The 13,219-nt window shown below is 46.2% G+C and overlaps 1 long non-coding RNA gene across 1 annotated transcript; it reads left to right on the top strand.

Moving 5' to 3' along the window:
- The first annotated feature begins 269 nt into the window (after nt 1–269).
- Nucleotides 270–2,929, top strand: LOC129843061 (uncharacterized). The gene is made up of 3 exons (XR_008757784.1): nt 270–595; nt 1,035–2,041; nt 2,338–2,929. It is a non-coding gene; the product is annotated as an uncharacterized LOC129843061 (long non-coding RNA).
- The last annotated feature ends 10,290 nt before the right edge of the window (nt 2,930–13,219 follow it).

Raw genomic sequence — 13,219 nt, forward strand, 5'->3', positions numbered from 1 at the left:
ATTATGTTTTTGCAAATTAAATGAAAAATAATAACAGAAATTGAATAACACACGTAAAACAATAATGTATTCTACATAAAAACATTTTCATATAGTCTTCATTGAGTCGCAAGTTTCACAATTCCAAAATGACAATGTATACTCACCATTGTGCTTCTGAAGTATCGTTCTCTTGTCTAGACGGAAAAAAGCGAATGTTTAACGAGGTCGTTTTTTGGGGGGGGAAATCTGTTGGGACTTCTCGCTGAGGCCGTTAATCTGGTCTAGTTTTACCCGGTGGGGAGTCGCTCCTCGCAGCCGCACACGGAACGGGGCGGACTCCGTCCACCACAACGTTTCATTTACTGAGACTTTCTAGTCACCGGCATGACGGTGAATGTACACTAGATAGCGGTATATTACCGCGGGCCGCTTAGGCCGCACACTGTGACTCGCTTGTGGGCAGCATAAAGCAGCATGTTCGATTGTGAGTCAAGAATTCAACATAGCAAGTTTGTATGAAGGTCTGGTTATTAAATGGGTACATAGTTCAATAGTAATATACTCTAAAACTCCCGGTTTCCAATTGTCCACATGGCTGGGAGAACCTATTCACGTAAGTAAATACATTTTGAAAAAACAAACAAAAAACGATGTATTATTAGCCAACTAGCTACAGTGCAGGCTAATTTAAATTAGTTTTTAAATGAGCTAGCTAGTTGGGTAGCTAGCCAACTTCACATACTGTATAGCTAGCTAGGTGAATGAAATATCACCATCTATCGTACTATCTCCAGGAGGCAGGTGCAGATGGGGTGGGTATCATTTGTGGAACGTTCTAACTAGAATCTGTTCCAAAAACTTCGTAAATAACAAGGATGCCAAAAAACAACGCATACAAAGTAGAATGATCAAATCACCTAGCTAACTAGCTGTCAAATAGAAGAACTCAACGAAATGTCCCACTCCCTACCCAGTATCTTATTCTGCCGTTATACAACTTTTTATGCGTTGTTTGTTGACAAGCTTGTTATTTAACAATGTTTTTGGAACAGATTCCTGTTGGAACGTTCCACAAATGTATACCCACCTCATCTGGGACTGCCTCCTGGAGGAATTCAGGTGTGTGAAGGTTACCTGTGTCCTGCGTAACTTCATGAGGATGGACACGAGGACCAGGAGGGGATCTGCAGCTCGCCGCCGTGTCCCAGAGGAGAAGTCTGCTGCTCTGCAGGATGTTTCAAGGATGGGGTCCAACAACGCAGCAAGAGAGGCAATCCGTGTGTGTGAGATCTTCACCTCCTACTTCTTCAAAGAGGGTGCTGTTCCCTGGCAACACCATAGACTACACTATGCACAACCAAAGGCTCTTTTAAGAGGGTGCTGTTCCCTGGCAACACCATAGACTACACTATGCACAATCAAAGGCTCTTTTAAGAGCCATCCACATTGCAATAAGAGTATTCTTCCATTTACTTAGCTATGTGAACTGCAGTTATTCAATTCCCAGTTTCTCTCCCTTTGATGTCTACTTCTCAGGTGAGGGTGCTGTTTAGGTAAGGGTGTGATGTCTGCAAAAACAAAACAGGCTACTTTTAAGTCACCCATTTTGAAAAACTGTAGAACAATTAGACACCCTATAACCCACACCTACACACTCATGTATCAATCTGATTGATATATTGTGTTGTGCAGTAAGCAGCCTCAGGTGTATAACTGTGGCTCCTTCCACCTTCAAAGAATAGACAAGATGGCCAACCATGGAGAATAGTAAGACACTTCATTATTTCTATAACTACACTATATTGTTTGTCCTCGTGTGACCGTTCATGTTTTTCAGCATAAAGTACTCTGCAGCCACTTAGTGTGGTGAACACCAGGTGAGGCCACACACAGATTCCTGTTGAACACTGTCTTTAACCACCTTATTTTCTCAATAACAGTCTCTCTCCTTCACTTCATCCCTCTCTCTTCTCCCTAAATGCTCTAGGTTATATCAGCTGTTTCGGTGAACCCCTCCTGCATCTGAACTGGCTACATAGAGGGCACAGCATGATCAGAGGTGAGAGGTCACTTGGTCAGGTCAACAGGAAGTATTATTAAAGAGATGCTTTACATTGAAATACAGATAGATGCAGTAGTCCCAGAGTTAATGATCCCAGGTCAGTTTAAATTATACAGGAAGTATTATTAAAGAGATGCTTTACATTGAAATACAGACAGAGATGCAGTAGTCCCAGAGTTAATGATCCAAGGTCAGTTTTGCATTTCTTCTGATTAATATGATGACTAACAATGTTAGAATAAAAACAAGGCTTAATCATGCTCTCTCTCTATCCTTCTGTCTCTCGTCTGCAGATATGTTTTGATGTGAGAGAGGATGCCAACCCCCAGTCCTATCATCGCCACCTCACCCGCTCTGAAGATAACCTTCGGGCCGACTAGAGACACTTATGTAATTGTGATTGTAACAGTTTAACTTTAGTCCGTCCCCTCGCCCCAACCAGGGCGCGAACCAGGGACCCTCTGCACACGTCAACAACAGTCACCCACGAAGCATCGTTACCCATCGCTCCACAAAAGCAGCGGCCCTTGCAGAGCAAGGGGAACCACTACTTCAAGGTCTCAGAGCAAGTGACGTCACCGATCGAAAGGCTATTAGCGCGCACCACCGCTAACTAGATAGCCATTTCACATCGGTTACATGATGAACTGAGAGAATATTTGTGTTGATTCAATTATGCTGCCTTCTCTGCTCCAATGTTCTTACCTCTTTCCCTTTTACACCTCTCGTCGCCACCTCTCTCGTCCTCTGTTTTTATAACGTACGACAGATGTGCATCGTAGTACAGATTGAACTTGTATTCATAATATTACAATTATAATATTTATAATGCATGTTTTTAACACCTGGATAATGAACTTTCAATAAAGCGTTTCACATTCTCTACTGGTTGAAATTAAGTTTCTCATTTGATGAAATACTACAGCAATCCTGTTTCAGATCAATGCAGATGAAGGCCATTAGATATTGAGATGAACCGGGTTTTAGAGTATTTACATGATGCATAGGAAGTGTAGTGTACTGTTTTTCTGTATATATGAATTACAAATCAGCCTTTAACTAGTTAAATCCTGTTTCTAGTCTATTAGTTATAATGTGTAAACCATTGATGTCCCAGGACCAAGATTGGTAAACACTGTTGAAGTGTATAATTGTAATACATACATGCAGACACAGCATCATTCAAAGACTGGAATTTGATACTCCTGGTATTGGATATGACTGAAAAGTTATCTCAACGACAGACCTGAACTGTACCTTTATTTGCCAAGGTAGAGTACATGATCAGTGAATATATTACATGTACAGGCTACAATGTGGGGATCTCATGCATGGTAATAACTACATGTATATACGACTTACGTCCTTGGCACACAGTTATATATTCTACTCAATCCATAGGCTTCATTAATGTCATTCAGACTGTTTTGAAGTTGATACAACTGGCTATGATAGCTGAGGTTCATAGCTAGGTTCTGAACTAATATGTATACCAAACGTTTGGGTCCATACACAGATCGGCTAGATAGTTAGCTACACATCCATCGGCATACAGTTATTTTTATCCTCCACATTAAGCAAGAACATAGCTAGCATGGCAAATATCAGCAAGGCAAGCTTACAACATTGTACATTAAATTTGCAGTAAATGCTTTAGCTAGCTAGATTCTTTACATCCACTGTTTCACAACAGTCTGGTTTGCTGGTTGTTTCAGGAGTCCATAAAACATTAAACAACCAGCGTTACAATTTCATACTCACGTCACAACACCCATAAAGCTAGCCAGCTAGCTGGCTAACGTTAGCTAGTCAGCTAGCATGCTAAATCTCGATTTTCGTAAATTAACGTTATGATTAAAAAAGATATATATAATAGTTTGTCTCTACATTAACTAACATATTCCTGTAAACTGTATTTTTTTTTGCATGGTTCGTTATGACGTTAGAATCACTTACATTTGCTTCCATCGTAGTATTTTTGTCAGCCATCTTTGCTGAAGAAAGTCTCCAGCCTTGGGTCGTATAGCGTTAAAGTCGTCATGGGAACCACTCGATATGACTGGTCATCGCCCAGCGGTCGCTGTTGGAGATTTGTATAACGTTGGGAAAAGTGTCTCTTTTTCACCGCCTCCCACGCCACCCTCTCCGCTTCCCTTCCATTGAAATGAATGGGAAGCGGTGTTTCACCGCGCGGCATCCTGTGCTAGAGAGACAAGCCATTGGCGACGCCGGCCGCGTCTTTCCTTTTCCCGACGCAGTTTTTAAAAACTACGTTCAACAACGCTTTGAGCGCTCTCCAAGTCCGGAAGTGAATATAACGTAGCGCGAAATGTCAGTCACTGATTAATAACGTTTGTCCTTTGTATTTCAAGATTGAGAAATATAATAACATAATGTCGTGGACCGAGCTAGCCATTAACGTCCCTTAACGCTCAAAGACAGATTAAATGGCTGTAGCATAGAGTATTCGACTGAATGATTAGATAATAAATGTGAGAAATTATGAATAATAGCCATATGCTTTTACCTGATAATAGACGACTAATGATAATAAAATAACTTTGAATACCAAGCTAGTAATGTTTAGTAGTCTAGGTTAATTTAGCTGACCTTCAATTGAGGGAATTTAGCAGAGTTCTCTGAGACATTTTTACAACTCATTGAAACTCTGAAAATAAATACACGGGCAAATGTTACCAGACATGATAATAATAGGCCTGCATTACAATAGGCAGCTAATTGTTAAATTACACTTTCCATCCTTGCGTCTTTCTTTTCCCCCAGGTGCGTTCGCCTATGTTTCGACCAGAAGCGGTGCCTACCGCTTGACAACGTTTCGCTCCAAAAGACTGGCCGCTTCGTAGGCGTAGGCGTGAACTTATTCAAGTAAGTCGATAAATAGATTTTGATTTTTTTTTTTTTAACTATGTGTTATTAGCTATTGTAAAAGGTTGCGTCAATCTAATCTGGTATCAGGATAAAATGTGATTCAGAGTCACCGAATATACTTTAATTATTTTTATTTAACACAAGCGATAAACGGTAAATGCAATTTTCGTATATACGGGTTCACTGTATCACCACGCAGGGTAAAGCAGAGAACTGACTGAAATAGTACAGACATCTTCTTTTATACTGTGACAGAGGTAAGTTCCCGCTTCTGAGCTGGCCTGTCATAGTAGAGGCTGAGCGTGGTTTAAACTTGCTAGCCTATCGTTGGTGCCCAGGCTGGTCCCAGCCTCACAGCACACAGGATCCAGATATCCGGAAGTGTTTGTTGTGTAGCTGAGAATTTTCCATCTTGTCTCAACCTTGTGGTTAGCACAGTCGACACCCTCGATTATCAACAGCTTTTCTGCAATCACACTATGTTTTGTGATTAACATGTCCTATTTCACTACATTCAACGGAACAACGGAACGACTTGATTAGTGTAGTGTTAGCTAGTTACACAGTTGTCTCTGCTGTCCTTGTATCTAAGATAACTGTGGAGTCTAGAGTAATCTTCGGTTAGCTAGCCAGCTATTTTCGTCCGCCGCGCTGCCGTTCCCCTACCTAGTCAATACTGCTGGTCAACACCGCTAACACTGCTAACACTGCTAGCTAGCCAACTTCTACCGAATAGCAGCACTGTAGAAACTATTACATTACAACGGAACGATTTGATTAGTGTAGTGTTAGCTGGCTAGTGTTAGCTAGCTACATAGTTGTCTTTGCTGTCCTTGTATCTAGGACAATTGTGTAGTTAGACTAATTATCTGGCCAGTTACCGAGGTTACCTAGCCAGCTATCGAGGCTACCTGGCCAGCTACACTTTCAAACAAAGTCAACAACGCAGCCACTGCTAGCCAGCCTACTTCAGCAGTACTGTATCATTTTAATCATTTTAGTCAATAAGATTTTTGCAACGTAAGTTTAACTTTCTGAACATTCGAGACGTGTAGTCCACTTGTCATTCCAATCTCCTTTGCATTAGCGTAGCCTCTTCTGTAGCCTGTCAACTATGTGTCTGTCTATCCCTGTTCTCTCCTCTCTGCACAGACCATACAAACGCTTCACACCGCGATGCCGCGGCCACCCTAACTTGGTGGTCCCAGCCCGCACGACCCACGTGGAGTTCCAGGTCTCCGGTAGCCTCTGGAACTGCCGATCTGCGGCCAACAAGGCAGAGTTCATCTCAGCCTATTCGTCCCTCCAGTCCCTCGACTTCTTGGCACTGACGGAAACATGGCTCACCACAGATAACACTGTTACTCCTACTGCTCTCTCTTCGTCTGCCCACGTGTTCTCGCACACCCCGAGAGCTTCTGGTCAGCGGGGTGGTGGCACCGGGATCCTCATCTCTCCCAAGTGGTCATTCTCTCTTTCTCCCCTTACCCATCTGTCTATCGCCTCCTTTGAATTCCATGCTGTCACAGTTACCAGCCCTTTCAAGCTTAACATCCTTATCATTTATCGCCCTCCAGGTTCCCTCGGAGAGTTCATCAATGAGCTTGATGCCTTGATAAGCTCCTTTCCTGAGGACGGCTCACCTCTCACAGTTCTGGGTGACTTTAACCTCCCCACGTCTACCTTTGACTCATTCCTCTCTGCCTCCTTCTTTCCACTCCTCTCCTCTTTTGACCTCACCCTCTCACCTTCCCCCCCTACTCACAAGGCAGGCAATACGCTTGACCTCATCTTTACTAGATGCTGTTCTTCCACTAACCTCATTGCAACTCCCCTCCAAGTCTCCGACCACTACCTTGTATCCTTTTCCCTCTCGCTCTCATCCAACACTTCCCACACTGCCCCTACTCGGATGGTATCGCGCCGTCCCAACCTTCGCTCTCTCTCCCCCGCTACTCTCTCCTCTTCCATCCTATCATCTCTTCCCTCTGCTCAAACCTTCTCCAACCTATCTCCTGATTCTGCCTCCTCAACCCTCCTCTCCTCCCTTTCTGCATCCTTTGACTCTCTATGTCCCCTATCCTCCAGGCCGGCTCGGTCCTCCCCTCCCGCTCCGTGGCTCGACGACTCATTGCGAGCTCACAGAACAGGGCTCCGGGCAGCCGAGCGGAAATGTGGGAAAACCCGCCTCCCTGCGGACCTGGCATCCTTTCACTCCCTCCTCTCTACATTTTCCTCTTCTGTCTCTGCTGCTAAAGCCACTTTCTACCACTCTAAATTCCAAGCATCTGCCTCTAACCCTAGGAAGCTCTTTGCCACCTTCTCCTCCCTCCTGAATCCTCCTCCCCCTCCCCCCCCTCCTCCCTCTCTGCAGACGACTTCGTCAACCATTTCGAAAAGAAGGTCGACGACATCCGATCCTCGTTTGCTAAGTCAAACGACACAGCTGGTTCTGCTCACACTGCCCTACCCTGTGCTCTGACCTCTTTCTCCCCTCTCTCTCCAGATGAAATCTCGCGTCTTGTGATGGCCGGCCCCCCAACAACCTGCCCGCTTGACCCTATCCCCTCCTCTCTTCTCCAGACCATTTCCGGAGACCTTCTCCCTTACCTCACCTCGCTCATCAACTCATCCTTGACCGCTGGCTATGTCCCTTCCGTCTTCAAGAGAGCGAGAGTTGCACCCCTTCTGAAAAAACCTACACTCGATCCCTCCGATGTCAACAACTACAGACCAGTATCCCTTCTTTCTTTTCTCTCCAAAACTCTTGAACGTGCCGTCCTTGGCCAGCTCTCCTGCTATCTCTCTCAGAATGACCTTCTTGATCCAAATCAGTCAGGTTTCAAGACTAGTCATTCAACTGAGACTGCTCTTCTCTGTATCACGGAGGCGCTCCGCACTGCTAAAGCTAACTCTCTCTCCTCTGCTCTCATCCTTCTAGACCTATCGGCTGCCTTCGATACTGTGAACCATCAGATCCTCCTCTCCACCCTCTCCGAGTTGGGCATCTCCGGCGCGGCCCACGCTTGGATTGCGTCCTACCTGACAGGTCGCTCCTACCAGGTGGCGTGGCGAGAATCTGTCTCCTCACCACGCGCTCTCACCACTGGTGTCCCCCAGGGCTCTGTTCTAGGCCCTCTCCTATTCTCGCTATACACCAAGTCACTTGGCTCTGTCATAACCTCACATGGTCTCTCCTATCATTGCTATGCAGACGACACACAATTAATCTTCTCCTTTCCCCCTTCTGATGACCAGGTGGCGAATCGCATCTCTGCATGTCTGGCAGACATATCAGTGTGGATGACGGATCACCACCTCAAGCTGAACCTCGGCAAGACGGAGCTGCTCTTCCTCCCGGGGAAGGACTGCCCGTTCCATGATCTCGCCATCACGGTTGACAACTCCATTGTGTCCTCCTCCCAGAGCGCTAAGAACCTTGGCGTGATCCTGGACAACACCCTGTCGTTCTCAACTAACATCAAGGCGGTGGCCCATTCCTGTAGGTTCATGCTCTACAAAATCCGCAGAGTACGACCCTGCCTCACACAGGAAGCGGCGCAGGTCCTAATCCAGGCACTTGTCATCTCCCGTCTGGATTACTGCAACTTGCTGTTGGCTGGGCTCCCTGCCTGTGCCATTAAACCCCTACAACTCATCCAGAATGCCGCAGCCCGTCTGGTGTTCAACCTTCCCAAGTTCTCTCACTTCACCCCGCTCCTCCGCTCTCTCCACTGGCTTCCAGTTGAAGCTCGCATCCGCTACAAGACCATGGTGCTTGCCTACGGAGCTGTGAGGGGAACGGCACCTCAGTACCTTCAGGCTCTGATCAGTCCCTACACCCAAACAAGGGCACTGTGTTCATCCACCTCTGGCCTGCTCGCCTCCCTACCACTGAGGAAGTACAGTTCCCGCTCAGCCCAGTCAAAACTGTTCGCTGCTCTGGCACCCCAATGGTGGAACAAACTCCCTCACGACGCCAGGACAGCGGAGTCAATCACCACCTTCCGGAGACACCTGAAACCCCACCTCTTTAAGGAATACCTAGGATAGGATAAAGCAATCCTTCTGACCCCCCCCCCCCCCTTAAAAGATTTAGATGCACTATTGTAAAGTGGCTGTTCCACTGGATGTCATAAGGTGAATCCACCAATTTGTAAGTCGCTCTGGATAAGAGCGTCTGCTAAATGACTTAAATGTAATGTAAATGTAAATTTCTATAAGGCATATATTTTTGTTAAAAAGAGAACAAAACCATCCTTCACACTATCTATTAGCTGTGTGTAGGCTAATGAGCTGATTGTTAGTTAGCTAGCTAGCTGCCTAACTTTACATACTACAGCTAAGTGAAATATCCTCAGTTAATGAACTTCATTCTTTGTTTGTTATCTTGATGTAGGCCTATTTATCATCGTAAATTAAATGCTCCAAATACTGCATTTGTAGATAACAGCAATGGAAGAGGGTAAAATAATGTTCGCTCCAGCTGTCAGAAAAAGGGAATAGGTGTACAAGTTTGACAGGGCTATGGGATGACATTATCCAAATATTCTCCAGTTTTAGACCCTAGAGAGGACAACTATGAAGACAGACAGAGATATTATGGTCAGGGCTGTCTAATTGTAATCAAGTGAAGCCTGTTTCTTTGTGATGTCTGTCCTCAGATGTGGAAAGCTGTGAAAAGCCTGTCTGCAGATGAAGAGGTTCCAGTAAATGTCCCAAGAGACTGCTGCCACACTCTTGTATGCCAGGGGTTGTAAAGCACAAAATAAACTTCAGTTAGTGCTAAATACGGATGCTAGAATCCTGACTAGAACCAAAAAATGTGATCATATTACTCCAGTTGTAGCCTCCCTACACTGGCTTCCTGTTAAGGCAAGGGCTGATTTCAAGGTTTTACTGGTAACCTACAAAGCATTACATGGGCTTGCTCCTACCTATCTTTCCGATTTGGTCCTGACGTACATACCTACATGTACGCTACGGTCACAAGACGCAGGCCTCCTAATTGTCGCTAGAATTCCTAAGCAAACAGCTGGAGGCAGGGCTTTCTCCTATAGAGCTCCATTTTTATGGAATAAATTTGATTTGGTATGTATGTATGTTAGCACGTGTTGTATACAACAATACATTTAAAAGTCACACAGAATGTGGGCTATTGTCATGATGGAGACCAGGCAGTGAATTATCTGGTTTAGTTATGTTTAATGACTCTTTAATCAGACAATTAACACGCAGTCAGTCCACTGAGCTACTATCTGCTAGTCCTCATTGCTAGATTAGTCATATCCGGTTATGACACTCAGAACCAATCAATTAGGGAGATATCTATCAGACTACATCACTACATCAAAGCAAATGTATTGATAAAGCCCTTCTTACATCAGCTGATGTCACAAAGTGCTGTACAGAAACCCAGTCTAAAACCCCAAACAGCAAGCCATGCAGGTGTAGAAGCATCTCCCCTTTTCTGAGAGAAATCAAAACTACCTAATACAAATATTCACCCTGTGTCCGTTTCAATACAAACTATTTGTATTTCAATAACATATATTTTTTTTAGTAACTTAAGTTTATTTTTTCTTTAACATCGACAATACCCATAACTGTCCACTAGGACATGTGGGGTTAGACAACTCTTTGTCCACAGCAACATGAGAATCTGAAACAGTTGGCTGTTCCTGTATCTCTATTTCTTTTTTCCTCAAGTATCTCTGTACCACAGTGGTAGTTTAACCTCTCGACCCTCGGGGAGGTCATTCTCACCCGTTGTGGTGAGGCAGGCTGAGCCAGTGGTGGACTGAGTGACAGGATGGGAGATGGCTGTCCTCACTGGTAGCCTGGTGTGACTCTTTTTGTTGCTCTGCTGCTGTTTCTCTGGAATAGGTGACTCTGGGAAAAGCCTGAAGGTGTCGCCTGCTGCTGTTTCTCTGGAATAGGTGACTCTGGGAAAAGCCTGAAGGTGTGGCCTGTTTCTCCGATAGTGCCGTGTTCAGTTTACACAACGTAGGATCTCGGCTCTGGAAATTTGCTGATGTCAACTGCTGGTGTTTCCCCCCATCCTTTCTCTCTGTCCAGCGTGACTCTGACACTCTGTCCAGCGTGACCCTGACACTCTGTCCAGCGTGACCCTGACGCTCTGTCCAGCGTGACTCTGTCCAGCGTGACCCTGACACTCTGTCCAGCGTGACTCTGACACTCTGTCCAGCGTGACCCTGACACTCTGTCCAGCGTGACTCTGACGCTCTGTCCAGCGTGACCCTGACGCTCTGTCCAGCGTGACCCTGACGCTCTGTCCAGCGTGACTCTGACACTCTGTCCAGCGTGACTCTGACACTCTGTCCAGCGTGACCCTGACACTCTGTCCAGCGTGACCCTGACGCTCTGTCCAGCGTGACCCTGACGCTCTGTCCAGCGTGACCCTGACGCTCTGTCCAGCGTGACCCTGACGCTCTGTCCAGCGTGACCCTGACGCTCTGTCCAGCGTGACCCTGACGCTCTGTCCAGCGTGACCCTGACGCTCTGTCCAGCGTGACCCTGACGCTCTGTCCAGCGTGACCCTGACGCTCTGTCCAGCGTGACTCTGACACTCTGTCCAGCGTGACTCTGACACTCTGTCCAACGTGACTCTGTCCAGCGTGACCCTGGCACTCTGTCCAGCGTGACCCTGGCACTCTGTCCAGCGTGACCCTGGCACTCTGTCCAGCGTGACCCTGGCACTCTGTCCAGCGTGACCCTGGCACTCTGTCCAGCGTGACCCTGGCACTCTGTCCAGCGTGACCCTGGCACTCTGTCCAGCGTGACCCTGGCGCTCTGTCCAGCGTGACCCTGGCGCTCTGTCCAGCGTGACCCTGACGCTCTGTCCAGCGAGACCCTGACGCTCTGTCCAGCGTGACCCTGACGCTCTGTCCAGCGTGACCCTGACGCTCTGTCCAGCGTGACCCTGACGCTCTGTCCAGCGTGACTCTGACACTCTGTCCAGCATGACTCTGTCCAGTGTGACTCTGACACTCTGTCCAGTAGGGGGCGCACTGAATCCCTCCTGTTATAGAAGAACTGGTAAGCTTGGTTTGGCTTTCTGGTCCTTTTTGTTTAACACTGTTGTGGCTGATGCGTTTTGGTCGCAGTTTCCTCATCCAGCTTCGGGGACCGTTGTCCGGATCTGACGTCCAGTCATGAGTTGTGCTGGGCTAGCTCCTGTTGCGTTGATGGGTGTGGCTCGGTAGCACATCAGAACCAGAACCAGAACTTTACAGCTCTCTCCGCAGCTCCATTTGCCTGCAGGGTAATGGGGACCGGAGGTGGTATGAGCCAAACCATACTTCTTGCTGAGCTCCTTCAACTCAGTGCAGACAAACTGAGTAGCGTTGTCGCTAACCAGCTCACTAGGTATCCCCCATTTTACAAACATACCTTTTGAGGTGGGTGATTACCTGCTGGTTAGTGGTAGTGAGCAGGTGAGCTATTGCTATGTCCCTAGCTCACACACAGGTTGGCTGCGATCTTCTGCCACGGACCTTTAGGTAAAGGTGTCATGGTAAAGGTGTCATGGTAAAGGTGTCATGGTAAAGGTGTCATGGTAAAGGTGTCATGGTAAAGGTGTCATGGTAAAGGTGTCATGGTAAAGGTGTCATGGTAAAGGTGTCATGACGAGTGGTTCTCTCTTTTGAGTTGGTTTGTTCTCTGCATCACTTTTTTCTCGTGTTTTTCTCGCGATGTGACCGCTGATGCCCGGGCCACCACACCAACATCTATGTCTCTTTCTCTGCACTTTGTCAGCCCCCCCCCCGCCCATGTGACCTTTGTGTAGCTGTTGTAGAACATCTCTCTGTGAAGCCGGGATGACAATCCTGTCTTGATATAGCACAAGTCCGTCCCTCTACGATAGATGCGCTTTCCCTGTAGCGAGTAACTTAGCAACGCCATTCTCTTAAACAAAGCATGACAAGATTATGACAATTATATATTCTGAATCAGGGAAAAAATGTTTAAAAAAAATAATTCCCCTTCTGGATTTCCATTTTTGTTTGTGAATTGACCTAAATGGATTGTGCTAAATGTAAATGTTTCTTACAGAAGAAATCTGAAAAGCATATGCATATGCAATTGAAAGGGAACCGTTTGGAGATTATGGCTAAATTACTAGACCAAAGGTGAGGACACAACGGTTCACCTGACACATGACTGAATCCTAACATTATACTGTTGGTTTTATGCAAACCTCCCTTTTCTCACCTCACTTGCTCACATTGTATATAGACTTATTTTTCTATTGTATTATTGACC

Source organism: Salvelinus fontinalis, unplaced genomic scaffold (genome assembly GCF_029448725.1).
Source record: "Salvelinus fontinalis isolate EN_2023a unplaced genomic scaffold, ASM2944872v1 scaffold_0096, whole genome shotgun sequence".
Taxonomy (NCBI): domain Eukaryota; kingdom Metazoa; phylum Chordata; class Actinopteri; order Salmoniformes; family Salmonidae; genus Salvelinus; species Salvelinus fontinalis.